Source organism: Crinia signifera, chromosome 3 (assembly GCF_055691185.1).
Source record: "Crinia signifera chromosome 3, ASM5569118v1, whole genome shotgun sequence".
NCBI lineage: Eukaryota > Metazoa > Chordata > Amphibia > Anura > Myobatrachidae > Crinia > Crinia signifera.
Genome location: NC_139219.1, coordinates 177,813,752 through 177,840,376, shown reverse-complemented (window position 1 = coordinate 177,840,376; position 26,625 = coordinate 177,813,752).

Genomic DNA, 26,625 nt, shown 5'->3' with positions numbered 1-26,625 from the left:
AGGACCAACTAAAATTATTAATGGTTAATTATTTATAAGCAAAACCAGTGCTGGTGGCTGCCAATCATAAAATGTGTACAAACAGAAGCAATTCCTGCCCTTTTCCACATAACTGACCCTAAGAATAGCATATAAAGCCAATCTAATTAAAATAAATTTGGCCTAGGGGTGCCGCGAAAAAAATTCTTATACTCTAGGGTGCCGTGATTAAAAAAAGATTGGGAACCCCTGCTCTAGGTACATCATTTGTGTGTCATCTTTTATGTATTGTTACGTGTGGCCAGTTGTGAGTAAACAACCTTGTCTCATCCATGCAGGTTACAGTACTCTATCTGTCAAACCAGCTAGCTCCCTGCTAACAGGCCCTGGCCTATGTTCATGACTAATGGTTCAGCTTCACACAATGATCGAAGCCCTCCTCCCCCCGCTAGAAATTTTAAGAGAGTTAAGCTGTCACCAAAAACACAGCAAACAACTGTGCCTTCTAAAAAACATGGTATCACAAATCCCCAAGGAGAATCCAATAGTGTTGGTGGTTGCGATGCCTGACATTCCCATCACTGTACGGAAAGAAATGGCTCCTTCCACTATTTGCAGCATGCCTTCTGCAGATGCTGGTAACTCACAGTACAGTTCCTGATTTTGAAGGTGTCAATGTTGTACACCAGTAGGAGGATATTGTATGTAGATGGTGCTGAGGAGGAAGTTGACAAGGAGGATGCTACTGATGGTGATGTGGTTTGCTTAAATGAGGCACCGTGTGAGACAGTTGTCCGTGGGATGCAAAAGGCCCTCACCATGCCTGGGCAGAAGACTAACAAATCCACCTCTTTGGTCTGGAATTATTTTATCCAGATCTGAACAACAATTGATTTGCCATATGTAGCTTATGTAATGCTGCAATAAGCAGGGATAAGACCATTGCCCACCTAGGGACATTCTCGCTTATGTGTCACCTGAAGTTCATTCATAAGTCACTGTTTAGTTCAAAAGCTGTAGCTAGGACCGTAAGCAGTCCATGGACACCTAAATCCCTTGATCCTGTTGTATCCAAGCACCGGAAACCACCCTTGTGTTTCTACATAGTTTTTCTGTGTGTTCTTCCTGGATTCATTCAGCCTGCACATAGGCTGAAATCACTGTGTGTGAAACTATGGTCAGCTTTCCTTAATTAGACACCTGAAAGACTCTATCCCTGACAGCTGTAACCCCTTAGTTCCCTGCTAGCAGTAGTTCAGCATTTCTCCATTTGAACTCTCACTGAATTACAGCTTTGCAACCTTGATTATGCTCTGCAATCAGAACTTTGGTATCTGGATCTGAAAGCCAGCATTCCCTGTGCATGTTAGGAATTAGGCTTCAGTGTTTTTTTTCTCTCCACTTCAAAACCTACCTGGAGTACTGACATCACAGGATCTGATCACCTGACCACGAACTCTCCAATCCTGTGTCAGCCTGACTCTATATGTATCACCTGTCTCCAGTCATCTATCAGCTGGGTAGAAATACAGAGACCTGGAACTCCAAGGCTGTCAGTTACTCAAGTCATGCAGCTCAGTGTGAGCTTGGTATCTGATCCTCCAGTGTATAATTACTGACCTCCCTGGTTCATGTCAATCTGGCTCCTGTACCTGTTACCTGCAACTCAACTCCTGTACTGTTACCTGCAATCCAGCTCCTATACCTGTTACCTGCAATCCAGCACCTGTACCTGTTACCTGTGTTCCAGCTCCTGTACCTGTTACCTGTGTTCCAGCTCCTGTACCTGTTACCTGTGATCCAGCACCTGTACCTGGCTCCTGTGCACTTCCAGCCTGCCAGCACCTGTGCATTTCCATCCTGCCAGCACCTGTGCTCTTCCAGCCTGCCAGCACCAGTGCACATTCTGACATCCGGTCCAGTCTCCTGGTGAATCATTCTGGCCTCCAGTCGTATCCTGTATCCAGCCAGTCCAGTTGTTTCCTGTTTCCAGTATCCTATCTGGTACAGTCCTATTAATATCTTGTTTCATCCATAGAACACTAATAACCTGTACTTTTCAGCCATACAACTATACATTTATCATTCTGCTTCCAATACCAACTCCCCGGTGATCCAGTGGTCAGGATACGGCTCTCTGCTCTCTCGGTTCGATTCCTGGTCAGGGATTGCTCTCTGTTTCTTCGCCTGTTTCCACTCTCTTGCACAGACTTCACACACATGCCGGGTTCACAGAACTCATAGCTTGACACCTTTTACCAAGCAATTGACCATCCAACTGTCATTTGCGATGAGGACGAAGTATGACAGCTTTCATCCTATGGCAAAGCAGATAACTGTGGCCTTGACAGCTATGTTGGTGTTAGACGTGCATCCGCCATCAGTGGAGTGGGATTTAGACTATTGATGGAGGTATTGTGTCCCTGGCACCAAATACCATATAGATTACACTATAGGAACATGAAGAAGGAACATCTGTTCCGAAACGCGTTGATTGCTGGGGCTGACCTTTTTGCTAAAGTCAGTCAGCACGTAAGGAGGATGGGAGACTCGATTCTGGAACAGCGTGACAGCGGGTGCGTCTGCAGCGCCATACCGCCGGAAGATCTACACTGCCCTGAAGTCCTGTGTCCTGTCTGCCTACCTTGCTTTGTACATACAAGTGTCTGTGGTTTTATCGTCTGTGAATAAATCGTTGTTGGAAGCACAAGAGTCCTTTTTGGCGAGGAAAAAGAACCTGCTTAGTGAACGCGTGACTGAATTTAGAAGTAAGTGTCAGCGTCTCTGATTCATGTGTGCTGGTATATCCTGCTGAGGGAGATAAAGAAACCGTTATGTGCAAGCGAGACAGAACTTTGAAGTAAGTGTCTGTCCACTTGCAAGCTTACAGTGACTGGTTTTGGATTGTCCCTTCGCATGTCCATTGGATTACTTTAGGTGACCGGGCACCCACACCCAGTTGTCCAAAGGAAGCTTATTTCATCCTTAAAAGTGCCAGTGGTTTCCCCAAGACATGTCAGATAGTCCTTACCTCTACTGGCAGAAAAAAAAGGCAGTTTGGGGGACCCTGTACAAACTGGCTCTATTTTACCTGAGCTGTCCTCCCTCCAGTGTGTACACCAAAAGAGTTTTTAGTGCAGCCGGGAACCTGATCAGTGAGCAGCGTAGGAGTTTGCTTCCAAAAAAAGGGGAGAAAATGATGTTCATCAAAATGAAACATCAATTCTTCAATGAAGACCAGCAATTGCCCCCAGAGACTACAGAGGGACCTCTGAGTGTGAATTTCAGCAGGGACGCATTGATAATCTATGAGGCTGTACGTACTGAAGGGGGTGAAGAATCGGAGTATGAGGATGACGACATCTTGCCTCTGTAGAGCGGGTTCATCCAGGGAGAGATGATTTGCTTTTTTTTTGTGGGGGACCCAAACAAACCAATCATTTCAGCTTTCGCTATTGTAGATGTCCTATTTATGCAACATAAGGGTGGGTCGGAGGTCCTAAGGACAATTCCATCTTGCACTTATTTTATTTACATTATGTGGAGCATTTTTTGTCCGTTTTTAAAACTGCCATCCTGTCTGCTGCTGCAGTGCCACTCCTAGATGAGCCACGTGTTTGTGCTACCCACTTGTGCCACGTAGCATAGTCATTCAGCTACCTCTCTGCAACCTTTTGGCCTACAAACAACATTGTGGGGTGTGAGGTATTCAGGATAGACTTGAAATGAGTGAAAATTAATGTTATTGAGGTTAATAATAGCGCAGTAACAAAAAAAAAAAAAAACACGAAACACGAAATACTGAAGGGCGGTGTTTCGGAACAAATACAGATCCAAATCACTGACGGAGCTACAGATCTAAAACACGTTTCACGAAACCCTAAAAGTGGCCGGTGCACATCCCTATCACATACACAGAATGTTGTAAATGTCCGGCCACACAAAACAAGTTCTCCCTGGTCTTCCTAAGGCAGTCTGGATGCTGGAGTTGGAATATTGAAAGCCAGCATCCTGACTGTTGGGATGCTGATTGCATCCCCATCTATAAAAGTCCTCAAAATAGCAGCACTCAGCAGAAACCCAACATGGTGGGAGCACTAGTTAGTAATCTACAGTGTCAATCCTATAGTCCAATTTGCATTTCCCACAACATACAGTACCAGTCATTGGTGGCACACTGCCCTGGCAAGAAAATGCTGTCTCAAAAAGGCAGCAGTGTGGGCTCCCAGCAGCATCGCACATCTGTTATGTGGAGACAACGCTGCCTGAGAGTGGAGCCTGTCCATTTATGGATTATGGAATGTAGGGCGCAAAATTATAGTTTGCAGGGGGGCGCCGGACAGCCTAGCACCGGCCCTGCATGAACACAAGTATCATTACACATACCTCCATAACACAAAGTAGATCATACTAAGGCAGGCTTTCCCAATCTCTTTCCTCAAGACACCCTAACAGTACAGGTGTAAGTAATATCCATGCTTGAGCCAAGGTGAAATAATTGGTACCTCGGTTATTTTGATTTAACCATCTGTGCTAAAGCCTGTATGTCACTAATCATGCACTGTTAGGAATATATTTACTAAGATGGTAGTTCTATTGAAGATGGGATGTTGCTCATAGCAACCAATCAGATTCTATCTATTATCTTCTAGATGGTGCTAAAATAAGTAGTAGAATTGATTGCTATGGGCCATATCTCATCTTCAATAGAACTCCCATCTTGGAAAAATGACCCCTTAGTGTGCCTTGAGGACCGAGCTTCAAAATACCTGCAATAAACTCTAGTTTGTACAATCTACTGCACTAATACAATCAGACATGCTCCATACTACATCAAGAAGTGCTGATACCTGTAATAAGGTGTTTATGGAATAAGACTTTGAGCATATCTCCCAACTTTCCCGCTTTTCACGGTACCGTACCAGTTTTTTGTGAAGTTCCCGCTGGTGCCAGCAGTGTCCCACGGCAGGGGGGTGGGGGGGGGGGGGGTGGGGAATCCCCCTGTCATCCGTGAATATATGCTGTGTGCAGGCACAGCGTCTATTCCTGCAGCCAAAGGGGCTGGGGGCATGGCCGCCAGCTAACAGAGCCACTAGCCATGCCCCCACAGCAGCAAAAATGGGGTGTGGCCTTGCAGGAGGGTCATGGCCATGTCCCTTCTAGCTCTCCAAGGCTTACTATTAGACCCCAATGTTACAATTGTCTGGTGAGATACATAAGGAGCTGCCACGCAATATATGGGGTTTTGCAAACCGCATCTTAACCCCTTCAGTGGTGTTTTTTTTGGGGGGGGGGGGGGGGGGGAGCGCTCGCAACTGGGCGAGTTTTTTATGGGAAGCGCTCCCTTAAAAAAAAACACCACTGCCTCCCTGGGTCCGGGCAGCACGGCTGAAATGTCAATCAACTGCTGCCCGGACCTGCGCCCCGTCACCCCGTCCCTGTCCCTGGCAGCTGGCTTGTCATAAGCCGGCGTCGGGGACTTCAATAGAAAAGCCGGAGGGGAGGAGGAGGGTCACAACAGAGGGGAGGGAGCTGGGCAGCGCTGAAGCTGCCTGGCCTGATTTCAGTGATTGAACTCAGCAGCGCTGCCCGGCTCTAAACAGTGGCAATCCCAAAGATTTTCCGGGCTTGCCAGACTGGGCACTGAGGCACAGCCCGGAAAATTCTCGGGATTGCCACTGAAGGGGTTAAAGTACACTTTAGTAAATACCCCAGTCTATTAGTAAGTAGCTAGTATTCAATGTAAATTATGTTAAAAAATGTATTATTTTAAGCATGACCTGCTTCATTGGAAACTCTGTACCTGGGCTTCAGATAACACGGCTTAAAATACCCCCAAACAAAAAAAAAGAGAATACAGCACACAATAATATATCGATGCATGAACTACATTAACTCGCAGAAAAGACTCAGATACGTGGCCCATTGGGAGGTGATTTTACCAAATTATTAGGGAAATCTTCATTTCTATCCATTTTCTGAACTGTTTAACAGGAATACTCTAATAGGTTTATGGGGCTTTTTAAATGCATTGGGAGCGAACCTCCTCTCAATGTAAATTATTTTTTAAATACACGTAGACCGCAGCTTGGCTTGCAGATATGTCTTTCATAGCCTGCTATATTCATGAGGATAGATGACATAATCGTGTTGAAAAGGCTGACTGTGTAATTACCATGTAGTTATATTTTCACAGAGCAAAGTAGGGCACGCCAAACAAATATACAGCCTTGCACATTGTTTAGGGTTCATTTATGTGCCTAATAAATGATAGATTCAAGGCATAAAGTTACGGGGAAGAAGATCTGTATTTATCACCCTCATTATTATTTATAAACATGTCAAGGTTCTTCTTCAGTTAAAAGTTAATTTTGCAATCTTAAAGAAATTACCTCTCCCCTCCATTTTCAGTGATTAGTTATAATATGGAACTTTCTGTATTTGTGTATAGAGATAATTTTGGAAACAGTTTTTTTTTCTTAATAATACTACAGAAAAATATCAGTAATTATGTAATGACTGCAGAAATTACATTTAGTTAAATGAAGAGAAATCATTTTTGTATTATGTGTCTCTAATTTATATGTAATTACCAGTTATAAAAGAACATTCCTGGTATGCATAATGACAATCTATTGTCCTTGTGTAAAAAGTCAAGGTGTTTTCATTCAAGGTTTCTTCTTTTCAGCTTATTCCTGGCTGGTTGGGGAGACAGAAGCAGCTGTTCTGTGACATGGTTCATAATTTTTCCTGATATGAGAAAGCCAGCTGGCTATATTCTTATTATGTCAAATCCATGGAAAATGGAATTCTGGGAATTTTACTTATAAAGCAGAAAGTGGCCCTTGACACATAAATACTTTTTAACCAAATTATTTAATAGAAACACCAAAAACATTACCTGACAATGAAACTGATATTGTTTGATGCGATATTAAAATGGAGAGCTGCGGGTTTAATATTTATTAGGCTTGCGTCATTCCTAGTGAAACCTCTGCTATCATACTTGCCCATATTGAAAATGTAATATAATAGTAAGATAAGTTTTAAATTTAATATATAGAAATAAAATATATATAGCCTATTTTTTATTGTATGTAAAACCATGATTATATTGATAAGAAGTCAAACAGATTAGACTGAACATAAATACCATTTCATCTGATTATCTAATAACACCAACAAAAACATTAGCTTATCCATTGCACACTGGATTTAGGAAAATGTACATTCCACCTTGCCTGTTTGTATAGAGTGCCTTGGTTCTAGTCCTACCATATTCTGCCTCATACCACTATTTATTAGAGTTGTCCGGACTCGGATTCTGGAGATCCGAGCCCCCACGAACGTCATCAATTCGAGCACGGTTCCAAGCAGCGCTCAGAGATTCCCGCCTGACTCGGGTCTGGCCGCGTGGGCCAAACTTCATCACCCGGCGTCGGATTTCGTGAGGCTTTAAATAGCGGCTCCTGAGCCCACCATCTTCACTCCAGTCTAGTAGTGGGTTGGGAGAGCGTGTGTTGGTGCTGCTGCTGGGGCTTAAACTTGAGCTTGACCTTGAACGCAATATTTTTCTCGCTGGGGCTGTCTCCTTCAGTGCTGCTGTGTACTCTGTTCTCCTCACTGCTTAGGGTGGGATCACCCTAGCAAGGAGGACAGTCTAACTGTGTACTTATAGTAGTACTGTCTCCTCTGTGTTGGGGCCTACCTCTTGTGCTGTGCTGTACCTAATATTATATATTATATTAATAATTAATTATATATATAGTCCACTGGTGCTGCCTGCACTGAATAGAGGCTGCCAGTATTATTTACTCAGGCCACTGGCAGTGCTACTGCCTAAGTGTACCTAACTAGTAGTACTACCTACCTACTAGGCTGCTATATATAATTTAATTAAAAAATAATACCTGTCCTGCAGTGCTGCGTGGAACTGTAATAAATAATTCCATGCTGCTGGTGCACTGATGTGTGCCACTGCCAACCAGTACCTACTGCAATAATATATATAATATATATAATTAATTATTATAAATTCTGCTGGTGCATAATAGTCTGCTACTGCTGTAACTACCTTTTGTGGTGGCCACAGGCAGTGCTACTGCCTAACTACCTAGTAGTTTCTCTACTTACTAGGCTGCTATATTAATATTTAATTAATTTAATTATATATAGTCCACTGGTGCTGCCTGCACTGAATAGAGGCTGCCAGTATTATTTATTCAGTCCACTGTTGCCACTGGCAGTGCTACTGCCTAAGTGTACCTACCTAGTACATACTAGGTTGCTATATATAATTTAATTAAAAAATAATACCTGTCCTGCAGTGCTGCGTGGAACTGTTAAAAATAATTCCATGCTGCTGGTGCACTGACGTGTGCCACTGCTTGCCGAAGGCTGGAGCAACAGCAAAAACTCCTCAACCTGCCCTGCCATCAGCTTAAACAAGAGGTGGTGACGCGCTGGAACTCCACCCTCTATATGCTGCAGAGGATGGAGGAGCAGCAAAAGGCCATTGAAGCCTACACGGCCACCTACGACATAGGCAAAGGAGCGGGGCTGCACCTGACGCATGTGAAGCAGTGAGGGAGGAAAGGAAACACCCGCCTAGTGAGCCAGATAGCTGAACCCTAGCGATCAATTGAGTGAGAGAAGAAGCAGCCAGATAGCCCTCACATACCAGATAGGAGTCTTGTTGGCTGCTTACCCGTACATGTACGGTTAGGTAGTAAGACACCGGTTGCTGAAAAGCGATACATCTCCAACCCAGGGGTCCTAGAGAGGTGGAAGAACTCTTTCATCTACCACCTTAAAATTGATTAGCCCCCTCTCCTCCACCCATTAGGCAATGATTTAAGAGACGACTGCTAATAAATGAATAACAATCACATAATTAAACAATCAGATTACATTAATTAATAATAATAATCATAATCACACAATCAAGCCAGATAGGAGTCTTGTTGTATGTTAAACTGATCGAAACAGTTACACACTTGCAGACAAACTCTGTGCTGCACGAAATGCCCACTGCTCCTTGGCTGCGCATGGTAAACAGTGCACGATCAAGCCAGATAGGGGTCTTTTTGGGGCCTAGTTTTTTAAACTGCCATCCTGTCTGCCACTGCAATGCCACTCTTACATGAGCCACGTGTTTGCGCCGTACACTTGTGTGGCTTAGCATAGTTATCCAGCTACCTCGGTGCAACCTTTTGCCCTAAAAACAATATTGTGGGGTGTGAGGTGTTCAGAATAGACTGGAAATGAGTGGAAATGTTATAAGGGATAATAATAGCGTAGGAGCAAAAAAAAAAAAATCAGAACCCAAAAATCCAAACACAAAAAGTTTAGGGGGTGTTTTGGCAGAACCCATTAGAACCCAAAACCTGAAGTTAAACAGAACCCAAAACACAAAACACGAAAAGTGTCCGGTGCACATCCCTACTTATTATGTCTTTGTACATATCCCTTATCTATCTACTCTCTTAAGGGCCCATTTATAATATAATATTTGCAACAAATTGGCCTCAAATATTAAGTATCACCATTCCTGCTGTGGTCCCTCCTACATACATTCTGGTGATACTTAATATTTGCAGCTAATTTGCCACAAATATTATATGATAAATGGGCCCCTAAGAGATTAGATGCATAAGGGATCACTCGTGCCCCTCTCGTGGCTGCATCCCCCATAGGTTACTATGGGGAATGCAAAGATGCCCGATGTATCAACAATGCGGTCAGCAAGGTCAGACAGGGGTCAGCACTAGGAAGGCCAATCCTGGGCCATTTTTTCAATCCCGGGATTCGGGATTAAAAAACGGTAAATCCTGGGATTCCCAGGATCCCGGGATTGGCCTCCTGATATGCCCAATAATTGATAAATTACCTCTAAGCATAGAGGAAATGTGTGGCGGGCCGGTGGCATTTGAGGCGAGGTGAAACGGCACGCCAGGGAGGACGAGGGTAACACTGTGTCCGGGCAGACGCGGTGGAGGAGGCGAGGTGACTCGGTGAGCCGGGGAGGAGGCGGATAACTCGGTGTCCGGGCAAACGCGGTGGTGTGGGAATCAGTGTGTGGCTGCGCAGCGTGATGTCATCTCTCACATCATGCTGCGCAACCACACAATGTTCAAACACCACTGCGTCTGCCCAGACTTCAAGTTAACAGCTTCCTCCCCAGCCCGCTTAGCGGTACACGAGAGAAGGTGATCAAATGCGCATGCGCATTTGGATCCCATAATCCTGGGATTGGAGCCTCCAATCCTGGGATTCAAATCCTGGCCAAAAATGCCCTAAATCCCGGGATCCCGCCGATCCCGTTCCCGGGATTGGCATCCCTAGTCAGCACTAAGCGCGCATGTGCAGACCCCGGCAACCGGCGAACCAGGTTAATACATTCAAATGAAAGGATTGCATATTGTAATAAATGTACTCAGATCACATTGCATGCGGTATGATAATAAATGCTTAAGATGCTCTCTAGTCACTATTTTAACATCTTTGCTGTGCATTATATCAATTCATCTTATCGTTTCCTGTTTCCAATAGCTTTTTTCTATCCAACTATCATACTTCATTTTACTTGACGATCAACCACACGGTTGAAATATACTGTTCCTACATTTGAAAAAGAGCACATACTCTTACAAAATCCTGTATCACCTAGCCTAATATATGATTTATATGATTTATATATTTACATAATTTTTATTTATATGATTGCCACTGACATTGCTAATGGATCAAACCAGTGGCTTCCCTTACCTGTCTGACACTAGGTGCAGCAGATGAAGTCCATGCATGTCCCATAGGAGCATGCTGCAAAAAGATGTGGCTTCATGAGAAGGATATGGATGGCTTAGCATATCAACCCCCATTTCCATCGCTCTGAGGGTCTGGGAGTAGCACGCTGACCCCAGAGACTGTACTGAATACTGTGCTGGCTACTACACTGTGACAATGTTACAGTGCAGCACCTGGCTGCTGTCACTAACCAGGAGTCAGCATATTGGTGTCACCCTTCTGCCGGTGACAGGTGCGACCCACACCCCCTAAACCCCAGTAGTGATGCCACTAGCTCAAGCATGTAGGGACAGCTAGCAAACTATAGCATTGTGGATGGTATACTAGGTAGGATGGGTGTGCAATAAGTTTATGGACTTGCTGCACATAGGTAGACAGAAACTGATGGTCTTGTTGTGAACTGTAATGTTCTTGTGAAATGCCAAGCCACAGAACTGTATATAAGCTGCACTGCACGCCAGGGCCGCCGCTAGTAATGTTGGGGTCCGGGACTGACCTTCAGCCCGGGCCCCAGCAGCACCCCCCTCGCGCAGGCCGGCAACCCCCCTCGCGTGTGGTACTATTACTTACCTGCGGTGGCGGCAGCGCAGCATCTTCTCCCTCCGGGCGTCGGGACTCGGACGGAGCACTCACTACACAGTGCAGCCTGCAGAGCGCCGAGCCCCTCTGTATCCTAGGCTCGGCGCTCTGCAGGATGCACTGTGTATTGTGCGAGCCTGGCCGCCGGGTGGCATTGTGCGGGTGCAGGGGGGGGGGGTGCCGTGCCACTGTGGGCAGCTGCCCGGGCCCCTCCAGAGGCCGGGGCCCAGGACATCTGTACCCCTGGCACCCCCCTGTCGGCGGCCCTGCTGCACACTGAAGAAGGCAGCATGTTCTATTCCTTTTCAAACTTGGGGTAGATTTATTAAGCTTGGTGTAGTGATAAAGTAACTGTTTTTTTATCACGGGCCAATCAGACACTTTATTACTTCACCGAGCTTAATAAATCTGCCCCAGAGTTTGAAAAGGAATAGGCCACTGGAGAGCCAAGGCAAGAGCAGTCTGTGACAGCAGGAGAGTTTTGAAAGACTGCAAACTGCTTTTGGAAGCACTATTCTGAATAACTGTGTTTGAGTGGTTTGCAGAATTTTTGCATAGGTGACAGTCCCTGGAAAATGAGGAGCGCTGCAGGTGAACTGTGACTGATATCAACAAGGACAACTTTTCTGACGAGGCCATAGTTGAGGTCGATACCATGGTGATCATAGCCTGGTTACAGTCATCTCATCAAGATCCATGCCCTTAATGCACCATAATTATCTTGGCCTGAAAAAGGTTTCTGCATGCTGGGTGCCCCATCAGCTGACTCAAGAGTAGGATGAGGCTGGGGTTACCTTGTGCCACAACATGCTGGCCATTCAATCAATCTCTGGAAGATCATCAATGGTGATGAATCCTAAATTTAAAATTCAGACTGCTAGCCAGAAAACCCCCCCAGACAGCATGGTCAATCAGATGGTGGCTGTTTTTGTGGGCAAGACTAGTCATGGAGCTACCATACCCCTCATGCCACAGCTTACCATCATTGGGGTCTGGTAAACCAACCACAAGCGATGGAAGGCATTTCAAGACATTGTCCAAGAACTTGTACTTGCGGTTCCCTTCTCCATCACGACAATGTACCTGCCCACAAGTCCAGGAAAGTGGTGGATTTTCTGTCCCATGAACATATCCAGGAAGCTGCATTGGAGACCTTAATCCAGTAATGTAGAATGCATACCTGCTTCCAACTGGTACTGCTTCAGTGAGTAATTTGATGATATGCAATATGTATAGACTCTTCTGGTGAATACTGGGAAATAAAATGTTTTATGTACCGGGAAACTAACTGCACACCCTTGTATAGCTTGTGTTGAAATTAATGTTGCCGAAAGCCTCATCTTTTCAGGATGGCATGAATATATGTCTGTAAGCAATGGAGGCATCCTTCTACTGTATTAACAGTGGCTTGGTCTTTTGTCATAGATGGTATTGCCCCCGTATCGACACTGCAGAAGGAAATAGCTGCTAGCTGTTCATCTCTGCATGGAGGAACAGGCTTGTCTGGGATAATGTCAAGGGCATAATAACACTATCCTTGTTGCATTTCTACCTCTATTGAGATTTTCTTTAAAATATGCATTGCTGGTAACAAAAACATTTTTTTATTATGTATTTTACTCTTATGTTAGTTCTGATCAATCATTACCTTGGGAAGAAAGAATGGAAAATTGAATAAAATTGGAACTCCTAAAGGAGAATGGTGAAATTTGATATGATTTTGGTAGACTATTGTTATACATAAAATATGAAAATCTAGATGTAAATATTTCTGAAACCCTTTACAACTGAAAATATTAGAAGTAAATCTGTGTGCTGTGTGACTCCTATTTTTAAACGTAAAATTCACACCAGTATTACTACTGAAGGACATTGAAACCTGCCTGCTTCAGACTTATTTTGCAGACAATATATGACAACACAGAGCAATACTGTAGCTTCACAGAAAAAATGTGGGGCGCGCAAAGGTGAACAAGATGAAACAATTTATTAAAACAACACACAATAATCACATACAATACAGTTAATAAAATCACAATGAATGGTGCACCATAATAACTATCGCTGAGATGTGAACATGACCATATTGTGGAGATTATTCTCATGTGGGATAAGTCTATCAATTAGGTCCCAATACAGTTCCTGATAGGGACTACAAATGTCCAAATTGGTAGATATTATTCACAAATGAGGGCTATTGAGCGCATTCAGTTCTTTGTAAAAACCACACTAATGAACGTATAGGTGTCCGTGCAGTTGGGGGGCAAGGACTTCTGTCTGATGGCAGGGTGACAGTGTCCGTCCTGCCTCCACACTGTGCTGGCTGTACGGCAATGAATACATTTGGTGCGGTCAGTGATTGTGACAAGATTGCGCCACAGTGCTTGCTTCTTCACAAATGAGGGCTGTTGAGCGCATTAAATTCTTTGTGAGAACCACACTGAGTGAGCGTGTGGGTGCCCGTGCAGTTGGAGGTCAAGGACTTCTGTCTGATGGCAGGGTGACAGTGTCCGTCCTGCCTCCACACTGTGCTGGCTGCACGGCAATAAATACAATTAGTGCGGTCAATGAATGTGACAAGATTGCGCCGCAGTGCTTGCTCACCCCTGTATGCTGCTCGGCTGTCTCGGATCTGTGCAGGAGATCAGCTTTTGAATTGTCCCGACAGCGGCCGGACAGTTTTGCTGCAGACTCCCAGGCTGTGAAGCTTGCACGGCGCTCTGCCACTGCGTCTGTGAAGACAGGTGGTGTCTGCAGTTGGTGGGTAAGGCAGATTCGGCTCTGAGTGAGGCGGGTGAGACGGCAGCAGGGGTGTCCTTTCTCCAATGTCCTTTAGGAACGCGTTTCGCCGCACACCGGGCGGCTTTCTCAACCAGGACCGCACCAATTGTATTCATTGCCGTACAGCCAGCACAGTGTGGAGGCAGGACGGACACTGTCACCCTGCCATCAGACAGAAGTCCTTGCCCCCCAACTGCACGGACACTTATACGTTCATTAGTGTGGTTTTTACAAAGAACTGAATGCGCTCAATAGCCCTCATTTGTGAATAATATCTACCAATTTGGACATTTGTAGTCCCTATCAGGAACTGTATTGAGACCTAATTGATAGACTTATCCCACATGAGAATAATCTCCACAATATGGTCATGTTCACATCTCAGCGATAGTTATTATGGTGCACCATTCATTGTGATTTTATTAACTGTATTGGTACTTTTGTAATATCTGGACTCCCGTTTTTCCTATGAGACCGCATCCCCTCGCAGGGCTCGCTGCGCTCACCACGCTTCGGGCACAGTGGCTCGCTGCGCTCGCCACACTATATAAAATCAACTCCATGCGTAGTTGGATAGTAGGGGTATGAAAAAATGGGGTGCATTTAACATGGGAGTCCAGATAATACATAAGTACCACTGTATTGTATGTGATTATTGTGTGTTGTTTTAATAAATTGTTTCATCTTGTTCACCTTTGAGCGCCCCACATTTTTTCTGTGTTTCTGTCCATTTTAGAGGTTGACAATCCTATTATGTGGTGGCTGCAGGGGAACAAGTTACAGCTTTTAGCCTCTAGCGCCAAAGACTTGACCTTTTTTTCCAACAGAGCAATAGCTTGCACTCATGTATAGACGATGTCAAATAAAGTGTTCTGCATATAACCCTAACCCTCCCCTCAGGGCCGGACCGGGACCAGAAATTGGCCCTGGTATTTTGAGCACACAGGCCCACCTGTAGTAGGTGGGACCCTTGTGCGGTGAAGCCGCGTGGTGAAAAGGGGGCATGGCCTCATGGAAAGGAGGCGTGGCATCACAAAAAGGAGGCATTCCACTGCCCATTACACATTATCTATCGTCCCGCAGCCCCCCCCCCCCGCGCCCACATACCCTCAGCGCCTCCCCGCCACCGCGGGGGCTGCGGGACGATAGTTACGCCACTGCTTCCACACAAGAGAGTAGACAGCAGCAGCAACAGGTCCTAGCAGATGGGATAGCTATGGATTCAGATAAGCAACCCTCCATGTTACCGGCAGTAGCAAATGATGAGACAGCAGCATTGACAGAACTAGGAGGAGATTCCCTTTATACAAATTCCCCTAAAACTAAATCTTTAATTATACAGGGAACAATACAAGTGGTGTGTGAGAAGGAAGCTACTGCTTCAGAGACAGAGAAAGCATCCATAGCAATAGAGGATTAGAAACACAGTGATTTGATAAAAATGTCCCACAGATTGAGACAGGGGGCGAATGAATCTCTCCTAGAGTGGTAACTCCGGTTGTGGGAGGAGGGTGGAGATTTAGTTGAGTTAAATTTCACAGAAATGGCCCAAATGGGAACTTTGCCAATAGATCCCTGGGTAAATTTTCGGTCCAAAGGTTTTGCAGTAGGGATGGTTCCTGGACATTTTTGACTGGTGTCTGAGATGCTATTTGTTAAGTAACAAAATCACCCATTACACTGATGCCCACCTCACCATGGCACACTACTACAGAGGGTATTCACCAGTTACATTTGTTTAGGTGTGTTCAAGGTTTGGTGAAAGTTGCAAATCCAGGAGGTAGGGGAGTGAGTCTAATACAGTGGGGAGGACCTGATCTCTGTATGTTGGACAAGGAAATATGTAAAATGTTTGTTGAGTCAGCTCTCACCAACATGAAATCACCCCTGTACTTAGTAGTAGGCACCTCATCTGTTATAACTGTGTGGCAGTTGAGTTAAATGTTAGGACAATTGGGGCATTTAGGGACAGATGCACCACAACAGAGACAGCTGACACAAAAGGAACCCCAGGGACCCAAGTTTTCACAAAAATAAATGTTATTTGAGTTATTGAATGTGGGTACCCCATGGAAATAAATAGACAGGTTGGGACTGATGTCTGGTTAAAAATGTGGTTAGAAATGAAGAGGAAAAGTGGTGGCTCAACACCGACAAAGCAGATAGCAACAAGTGATGTGGATGAGGAAGTAGCAGAGCAAGTCATTCTAACCGGTCCTCTACAAAGCCCCTCCTGAGATGAGGGCAGAGTTAGACCAATATCTGGGGATATGCCCTCCAATAGATGCCCAGAAAAAGGGAGGGTGGATTGTACCACAGCCTTTATGACTGGAAGGCAAGTCTCTGGATTCACAAGCACAGAAAGCACAGCCTGTGAAATACCAGATATGCTCATTATAACTCAGAGACTCCCCCCCCCTCCCCCCCATTAATTTGCATGGGTATTTTTTACATCTCCCGGCTCTCCCCACCCGCGTTCACTCACAGCCTCTGTGAGTCCCCTGCCTGTTGGCTCCCAGCGTCCCCCCCACCTAGCTCCTCTCCACCATCTGGCCCTCCCAGAAGTTGCATGTGATAAATTGCATGCAATTTATCACATGCAGAAATTGGCACATCAAATCAGAGCCCTCCCGGGGAGCTGCCGACGAAATAAGGTCCGACTTGTCCATCAGACAAGTCAGCCTAATGTATGAGGACCTTAACCCCCCCCCCTCCCACAGCCTAACCCTGCTGCATGTCAGATCAGTTGGGATTGGGAGCAGATTGCATGTGCTTTTAAGCACAGGCAATTTGTCTTTAGATGGCTCGTACAACCAGAGTCATGTGACACTCCCTCTCTGACTAGCAGAGAAGAGAGGTGCGACCTGTAGCAGTGAAGTTGCTGGGAGCCACAGAAGTTTCCAGTGGCAGATGGGTGGGCAGCTGAAAAAAGTGGTGGACGTCCTTTTGCACAATTCTATCACTACGCTGAAAACAGTTTTCAGAGGATTGTTGCATTTGGGCTATTTAATAATGAAGTAGCGCACCAGATGTGAGCATACTGATAGTTGCTGGCAACCTGTAAATAAAAATAAAATTTTTATAAAAAAATGGATTTTTGGTACTTCTATCCTTTTTATCCTAGTAGGCCAGCCCCCTATTTAAATGAAGCTTCAATCATACAATCATGCAGCAGATCGATTGTATGAAGGATTGTATGACAGATTGTGAGTACATTGGGTGAAATTTACTAAGATCTGTATTCTACTTCACATGTGATGTTGCTATGGGCAACCAATCAGATCCTGTCTACTATCTTCTAGAGGGTGCTAAATAAATGAAAAGAAGCTTCTGATTGGTTGCCCATAGCAACATCACACGTGAAGGAGAATATACATCTTAGCAAATTTCCCCCATTGTGTGTCCAAAAACAACCAAGGACTGCCGGGGAGTTGAAGCTAAATTGGACACAATCATGATTGTAAGACTGGTCTTTCTGATGTATGGCCACCTGGGCCAGATTCTCTAAGCTTCAAAAGTGATAAAATGGAGAGTGATAAACAGCCAGCCAATCAGCTCCTGTTTGACATTTTTCAAACACAGTCTGTGACATGGCAAGTAGGAGCTGATTGGCTGGCTGTTTATCACTCTCCATTTTATCACTTTTGAAGTTTAGAGAATCTGGCCCTTAGTGTTCTTTTTTTTTCTGTACTAATTTGTACATATTTTGATTTTCAAGAAATATTATATAATTGAAATACATCACTATATTATGTAGCAAAGTCAAAAATGAATCGCCTTTTAGGAGTAAAATGACATTGTTTTCTATGGGTCTCCCTGCATAAGAAAGGCTTTAAATCATTTACAGCACTTGCGCTAGCTCTCAATTTTTATTTTCAGATGTATTCCCTGATGGCTCTGGGCCTAACGATTGGGATTAAGTTATCCTACAACAGTATGTGTTAATTCTGATTAGTTTGGTGATCCTCAGTTTCATTAGGTGTAATTCAGCACTTATATTAATAAAAATCATTGATACCATGTAGCTAAAATAGAAAAAAAAAAACAATAATTCTAAGCAGTACGTGGCTAGTAAAATATTGTGTGCACTGCGCTATGGTGACCAGGTTAGTAAGTGGACAGGCATTGGTCGCTGTAATTTCTGGGACAGATTTATATAGACAGATTTATATATTAAAGTTATTCATTCTGGAAATTTACAAGAATTATAATAAAAAAATAAATAAAACCAACTGTTTGTGGATTTCGTAATGTTATTTTTTGTGTTCAGTGCCTAACATCAGCTTTAAAACAAGAAGAACATGTTAGGATTGTTAGACACATTGTTCATTTAAGTGAACTGGAAATGTTTCAAGGGCATCTTTTCATCTCTAAAGCAGGTGCAGCTGAAGTTTTGCCAACCCTTTTCTATATTTAAAAAATAATACATTTAATTAAAAAAAGACATAAAACTACAACCCCCAATGAAAAAGACAATTGAAATAATTCTTTAACTTTCAGCATACAAACACTGATGTAGGACCTACAGAATGTTGTATAACAACAAGCTATAACTTGTAAACAAATCTTTGTCTCTCTCAAGGTTTCATTTGAATAATTAAAAACATCACAATATGAAAAAAAAAGGTATGAAGTAAAATATAAAGCAGTGTGTATACAAGAGTCACATTTGTATTTATTTCATAAATATTTGCTTTGTCTCTAAAGACACAATAACAGCTTAATTACCAATGTTCCTAATTGCAAAACCAATGAACGTTTCCTGCATTCACATGTCATATTATTAATATATTACTTATACTAGCTTATGAAATAGCTCAACATACAGTATGTGGCCAGGTACTGTGTGAGGAGAACTCATAGACAAAATACACCTTTGCAATACTTCATTTTTAAAACTTTTCTAAGGAAATACAGGGCCGGTGCAAGGCACCGGAGCGCCCCAGGCGAGTCGGGGTGGGGGCGCCCCGGTGCCGGGTGGGGGGGGGGGGGGGGGGGGGTGGGGTGGGTGGTCTTCGTTGGTACCTGTGTAAAAAAAACTTCCAGTCCCCGGCGTCCCTGCTGAGTGCTGGTGTAGGGGTGTCCGTGCCGCCGGGGGAGCCTGCGGCGCTGTTATCGTGTATACGCTTGTCGCGCCCGGCGGGGTCCCTACAGTGCATAGAAAATAACTAGCGCTATGCGCGCGGCGTTATTTTCTATGCTCTGTAGGGACCCCGCCGGGCGCGACAAGCGTATACACGATAACAGCGCCGCAGGCTCCCCCGGCGGCACGGACACCCCTACACCAGCACTCAGCAGGGACGCCGGGGACTGGAAGTTTTTTTTATGCAGGTACCACAGTGCTGGGGGTGAGGGGCGAACTGCCGCCCTCCAGGTGCCGGCGCCCTAGGCAAATGCCTAGAGCTGCCTAGTGGTGGCGCCGGCCCTGAGGAAATATATACTTATAGTAAGTTGAAAAACTACAATTCCATTTTTACCTTCATAGTAGACAACCAGGGGTTAAAGTTAGGGGGAACGGGGTGGAACTGGGTTCCACCACCTCTAATGGTGAGGTGGAACATTTTAACCTCTACATTGGCCCTGCACAGTAATTCTCAAATAAAAGCATTCTAGTTTGTAGGGGGATGGCAAAAACCCTACCACTGGCCCTGTCTCTGATTAATGGGGGTAGGGAAGGAGGGGTAAATAGGTGGCATAGAGAAATTAATTCCTGCACCTCTGCATGTCCACTTTCTGCCCTGTAGACAACCCACATGCATTAAGCCATTATTGATGAATGAGAACTGTCATATTTACAGCATATATTGCATGTGGTACCACAACAAACCTGAAAGAGTTAGGTGTGGTAAAAGTGCAAGGCTGAGTCAGGCTTATGTCTTTTTACATGTTGTACCTCCACCATTGCTGCATTCGCTGAACGCCGCAGCTAGGCTGACCTTCCTAGCAAGATGTTCATCGTCTGCTGATCAGCCTTGCCAGTCCCTCCATTGGTTGCCCATAGTCTACCCTATTCAATATAAAATACTAAAATACTTCTACTCACATGTAAAGCTATTAACCATACTACACCTGCATACATCTCTTCACTGTTCTCAAAATATCTCCCAACCCAGCTCTCTCCTCTCTGCACAAGATCTGCATCTGTCTTCTGCAGGGATTACTAGCTCCCATTCACTATTACAGGACTTTCATTGGTCTGCTTCCACCCTATGGAATGTCCTTCCACACACAATAATGCTGTGTACACACGGGGGCGATAGGGGCTGAAATCGCTGGGAATATGGTCGCTGAGCGACCATATTGCCAGTGATTGGAGTGTGCACCAGCGATAAATCGCCGGGTGCGCGCTCCCGTTTTCAGCCCCTGAATGGTCGCTGGTCGGAGGAGCATGCTCCTCCGACCAGCAACATCCCCTGCCTCTTCACCCAGCAGTGTTTAAATTTTCATCTGCGACCATCTCTGGTCGCAGACAGGGGAGCCGAGAGAGGGGGGGAGCAGGTACTAATTACCCGGGCCCAGGCTTGCTGAAGGGGCCCCGCAGGGGCCCTGGTTCGACCCCTCCCTTCCCCCTCCGTCCCTCCCGGGTATTACCAGTAGCACACACTTCTACAGCATGTGCTGTGCTGACAGCAGGCTCGGCATGAGTGTCTCACTGACAGCGGAGGTCATGATGAGCCTGCTGTCAGCACAGCACATGCTGTAGGTGTGTGCTGCGTCTGAGATTACAGTTTTTAGAGTTTTCTTTTATCCACCTCTAAACATTTTGGGGGTGTGGCCTAAGTGTGGGAGGTGCCCACACCACCCACAATTAGGCCACACCCCAAAAATTTTACCGGGGCCCGGCATTCCTCTCGGCTGCCCTGGTCGCAGATGAAAACGGGACACGGGGCAATATGATTGCTGAGCAATATATTGCTAGCAATATATTGCCAGCGATCATATTGCCCCGTGTGTACGCACCTTTAGACACCGTACTAGCCTCCAAACTTTCAAGCATTACCTGAAAACTCACCTCTTCAGGCAGGCTTATCAATTTAGTTACCACCCACATAACCCTCAGAGGCACTCATGTATAATATAGCTTCCCTTCTGGACTTGCAACTTGGTGCTTGTCCTTGTGTTTCCCTCCTATGTCCCTATAGATTATAAGCTTGCAGCAGGGCCCTCCTTCTACCATGTATGTTTGTTTTACTCAGTTTGTTCTTTCAGTGTTGTCAACATTTGCAATGCCAATGGAATCTGCTGCGCTATATAAGAAACTGTAAATAAATAAATAAATAAATATAGGCAGTAGTGGGTTCCCATTTGGCAAGTGCCTAGAAGTGACACTTGCTTGGGGGCGGCACAGCATGCTCCCTTGCATGAGACCCCTGCTAGGCCGATACCCAGATAATTTTTTCTTTTTTTGTCATTACACCTTATTCTTTGTAACTACTGGTGGGGGGAGGGGGTGTCCATTGGTCAATAAATTGTAAGCTTGCGAGCAGGTCCCTCCTACCTCTTTGACTGTCTGTAAATACCCAGTTTGTTCTATCCCTATTTCCAATTGTAACATGTGACTGAACTTGCTGCGCTGTATAAGAAACTGTTAATAAATAAATGAATTGTGGTGGCGAACAGGGGTGAGGTTAGCATTGTTTTTGTAATATGGAAGCCATAACATTAGGAAATCGGTGACGTGATGGAGGTGACCGATAATGTTGTACCTAAGGGAAACTTGACCCCTTAATTTGCTCCTGTTCACAGAGGGAAGCGGTACATCTGTCAGAACAGACTTAGGTCTACAGTCATTAGGTCGACCCCGGAAGGTCGACTTGCCCCAAGGTCGACAGGGTTAACAGTCGACATGGCTCAAGGTCGACATGACTTAAGGTCGACATGGGCCAAGGTTGACATGGTTTTAGGTCGACAGTCATTAGGTCGACATGAGTTTTTCACAGTTTTTTTTACCCGAATGTCGACACAGTCGACATGGACACAGTTGGAGTTGAACCGCAGCCCCTCACATCGCTCGCTTCGCTCGCAATGCTTCGGGCACGGTGCCTCGCTGCACTCGGCACACTATTTTATTCTCCCACCACGCCCTAGTGGATGGTAGGGCATGAAATACCGCCTGTAAGCACATGTCGGCTCAAAAAACAGTGAAAAACTCATGTCGACCTAATGACTGTCGATCTAAAACCATGTCGACCTTGGCCCATGTCGACCTTAAGTCATGTCGACCTTGAGCCATGTCGACCTTTAACCCTGTCGACCTTCGGGACAGTCGTCCTTCCGGGGTCGACCTAATGACTGTCGACCTAAGTCTGGTCTGACAGATGACCGTTTCCCTCACAGAGACAGAGTTTTCTTGCAAGCTCTGTCCCTGATTGCAATAACTGATAGGTCCATGCAATGTAATCAATTATCACATTGGGGATTGGGCCGATATGGATGCCGATGGTGATAAATCGGCCCTTTAGTAACATATTGCATTTAAAAATGACATAGAATAGCATTAGTGATATTGGTAGAAGAATCAGCAAGGGCAATAATGATAGCTTTGTCAAATCAATGTCACTAATTTTATTCAAGTTTAATATTTCACCATGTAAGGATACTATATACAGTAAGCCTTATTGTTAGCAATATTCACATTAAGGGAAAATAATATGACCCGAGTGATTAAACACTTCGGGCCTGATTCAGTTTACATCCTGCTATTTAACCACCACCCACTTGCTTGCACCTCTTGTAATCTGTCAGTCTCCCCTTCCTACTAGATTGTAAGCTCATCCGAGTAGGGCCCTCTTTCCTCCTGTTGTCAAAGCCCACTTCTCTTCACATTTCACTCACAGCTCTCCTTTACTCCAACACTCAGTGACCATCTTCGTCTGCATACTCATCTCCATCATTGGCCTCAAGCCTCTAGTTGTATGTTGATTGAGTCCTCACTACTTATATCCAAGCTGTAATGTGTATTGAACTGTGTGCTCTTTATTTGTACTGTATTTTTGTTATTTATTCAATGTTATGCCAAGCTTTGTCTTCCTGTATTGTTCCTTTGTACGGCGCTGCGAAACACTTGTGGCGCCTTATAAATAAAATTATAATAATAATAATAATAATAATTCAGTATCAGTTGTAGATTTGAGGGGACACTCACAATCACATTGCAAAAATGTGAATGCTCCGCAGAATAGCAAAGGGTTCGCATAACTATGGTAGCCCCGCAGTCGCCACGAACCTCCCTGAAAATGGTCCATACATGCCTCCATTGTTTGGACCGTGCCCACTCATCACTCAGAATGTGACCACAGTTTGAAGGGTCGCGCATTCTCAGAATACCAAAAATCAACAAATAGTGATTTTTTCTATTCAGCGTGTTCAGCTGAACTTATTATTACATGTATTCATGCTATAAGTGTGAAAAACAAGTACTGAGGATTACCATTACTATAAGTATTATACAGACAGTGATAGCATCTACAGTCTCTTTACAATTGAGCAATGAATATCTGCACCCGAGGTTTGAAGAATAACTGAATGGGAGTATGTCAAATCTGAGGGGTGACTTTGTACTGAGGCTGGAGTGAAACAGAAACTGGGATCTTTAATTAGTTTATACTGCATATACACAATGCTAACCACTGAAAGCAATGTAGGAGGCCCGGAGGCGTGAGCGTGAGTGTTGAAGTAGTCTCTGAAAGACTGGAGGTAAGTATAATAACTAAAACAATGTTTGGCTTCAGTCCATGTAGACCATTGATGGTGGAGGATAGGAAGTGAAATATGTAGCTCAAGCTGGTACCACTAACATAGACACTGGAGATTTCCACCAATGGTGGTGGTATCGATGTTGACTCTCTGAATGGTGGCTGGTAATGGAGATGGTACTTGATATGTGAGCAGGTATTAGTAGAAGTAAGCAGTGAAGGTAGCAGGAACGATGAATGATCGATGGTACTGTAAACAATGAAGGTTGTGCTGGACTTGGTAGAACCAAAGCAATTTCCCAGTCTGGACACTGGAGGGAGTCAGGCTGCAGCCAGGTGGTAAGCCACAGATGCTGTGGAAATCAGGAAACACTCAGAGGTAACAGAAGACAATGTTACCCTAAGGCAGTGGTTCCCCAAACTTTTTTGATTCATGGCACCCCTAGGCCAAACATTTGTTACCGGGAATCTAACTTAAAACTACTGACTTGAGTAAGTCATATCTATAGGATTCCCTTAGTGGCCAAAAATGCATCCAGTTTTGACAGGGCCGGATTAACAATTAACAAATAGGCCGCAACTTCACTGGATGTGATTCTTAATACACACAGCGAGTAAGTCATTTCTTATTGTAGAGAATAATGCCCAAGGCTGGCATAATGTGGTTGTTAGGGACTCGGGAGATCTCGCCAACCCTAACTCCGTTGTCACCTATTGGAGTTGGCGGATGCGTGCTAAGCTAACCTTCACCAATAATACCCGCGTTCGTGGGAGCCCGTTAGTCAGGCTCCCACCCCGATGCCACCTGGTCTTACTAGTGACAACGCAGCCGCCAAAGCCAGAGGTACACAAGGGGAAAGCTAACTAAGAAACAAGAGGCGAGAACTACCCTTGCCCTACGGAGGAGGGTGTCAGTAGATAACCCTCTACGCTGGAACCCCTTAGGCAAATGCTGTAGCCTATAGGTGTAACAATACACAATAGCTGATCCAATAAACCAAACTGACGGGTGTAACAATACACAGGATGGACCCAATAGAAAAAGCTGGCAGGTGTAACAATACACAGTATGCTGACACAATACTATAAATTCTGACGGGTGTAACAATACACAAGATGAACCCAATAAGTTTAAACTGACAGGTGTAACAATACACAGTATGATGGTATAATAAGGAAATGATAAGCAATGAGACAGGGAGTGGGAAAACTCCCAACTTATCTGAGAACGGAGGAATCTGCAACCAACAAGGAACAAGGATCCTGGAGGCAGGCTGGAGCAAGGCCACTGGAGACAGGAACAAACGCTGTACAGAGACCTGGGACCGGAAACACTCAAAGACACGAAATCCAGAACTATAGCCGGCGTCTGAGTGCGCTGGCTATGCAGTTTAAATAGCGCGCCAGAGTGCTAACCTGACGCTGCGTGTGACGTCACGTACACCCGTTCCTCCGTGCGGCCGCCAGGCGTCCCCCGTCGCCTAGGCAACCGCTGCGGCAGGGGAGGAAGGGGTTGTCTCCATGTTGCCGGGCGCCCGTCTCCGTCCGCCGGAAGTATCCGGCTGATGACGCGACGGCGTCCTGGCAACGCGGCAACCGCCGGGACCTCCGAGGATACTGCCGGGCGAGCGCAGGTGCTGCCCGTGCAGCTCCTAACAGTGGTAAGCACTGCAAGAGGGCACAAGGCTGGTGAAGCACCTTCCCCAATCCATAGGCCCTTATTATTTTGGTGTCAGTCAGAGCGCTGTTAACTGTATGCCAGGCAAGTTGTGGCAGCATCATTACCCCTTAGCAGAGCCGGATTAACAATGGGCCTGATGGCACCAGGCCCACTCTTCAAATATGCCCATTTTGTAGCTGAGGGCCAGGGCTTTCCAACAAGCCCAGCCTCGCATCGGTAGCCCCCTGGGAACCGGAGATACCGCCAGGCAAACCTGGAACGTTTTCCCCATAGGATAACATGGGACCCACTAATTCTGACCCCCACCCAGTTCCAACAGCTGCCAGTTCCCCCTCCAGCATCACAGAAGCTCAAGGTTCTCAGTCGAACCCAAATTGATGGGCCTCCATTCTGATACCAGGCTGGTCCACATGGGTTCATTGGTTCTAGAGATATTGCGGGTAAACCAATTTTTTTTCATTTCTGAAATGTAATTTCATGGCTGTTCATGTTGTTTGAGGACAGATTTTTCTGGAACCAAACGGCCCAGTTTCACGGGACCAAAATCAATTGAAGCCCACATGTAAATGGGTTAGTTGGTTCTTAAGTTTTAGCTGGTTGTTTAAAGGGGAGCGGGGGTGGTTTTCTCTCCCCCTCACACCAGAAAATGCAGGGACTAGGCTGGTGTAAAAGGGGCCAGTCCGGGAATGTCCCTGCATGATCCTGGGACCATACTCCCGGGTAAGTCCCTGCATTTTCTGGTGTGAAAGGGGTATTATTTCAAAAAGCCGGGACATGCAGTGCTCTAAATACAGCAGGGCAGCCCCCTGCTCTCTGCCCGGCTGTCATTTCTGCCTGGCGGCGGCTGTCCCCCAGTTGCCTCGAGCATATATTCCCCCCTTGGCAATGAGCATGTAAACCCACATGGCAATGAGCATGGAACCCCTGGCAATGAACATAGAACCCCTGGCAATGAACATGTAGGCAACCAACACTTATGTAGCATAATTTTTAATAGGCATTATGCTGTTTGGCATAATACATAATGGAGATTATGGTGTGTGGCTTAACATGTAATTGGCATTATGGTGTAAATTTTTAAAGCGTGCCTTTGGCGCACAATGA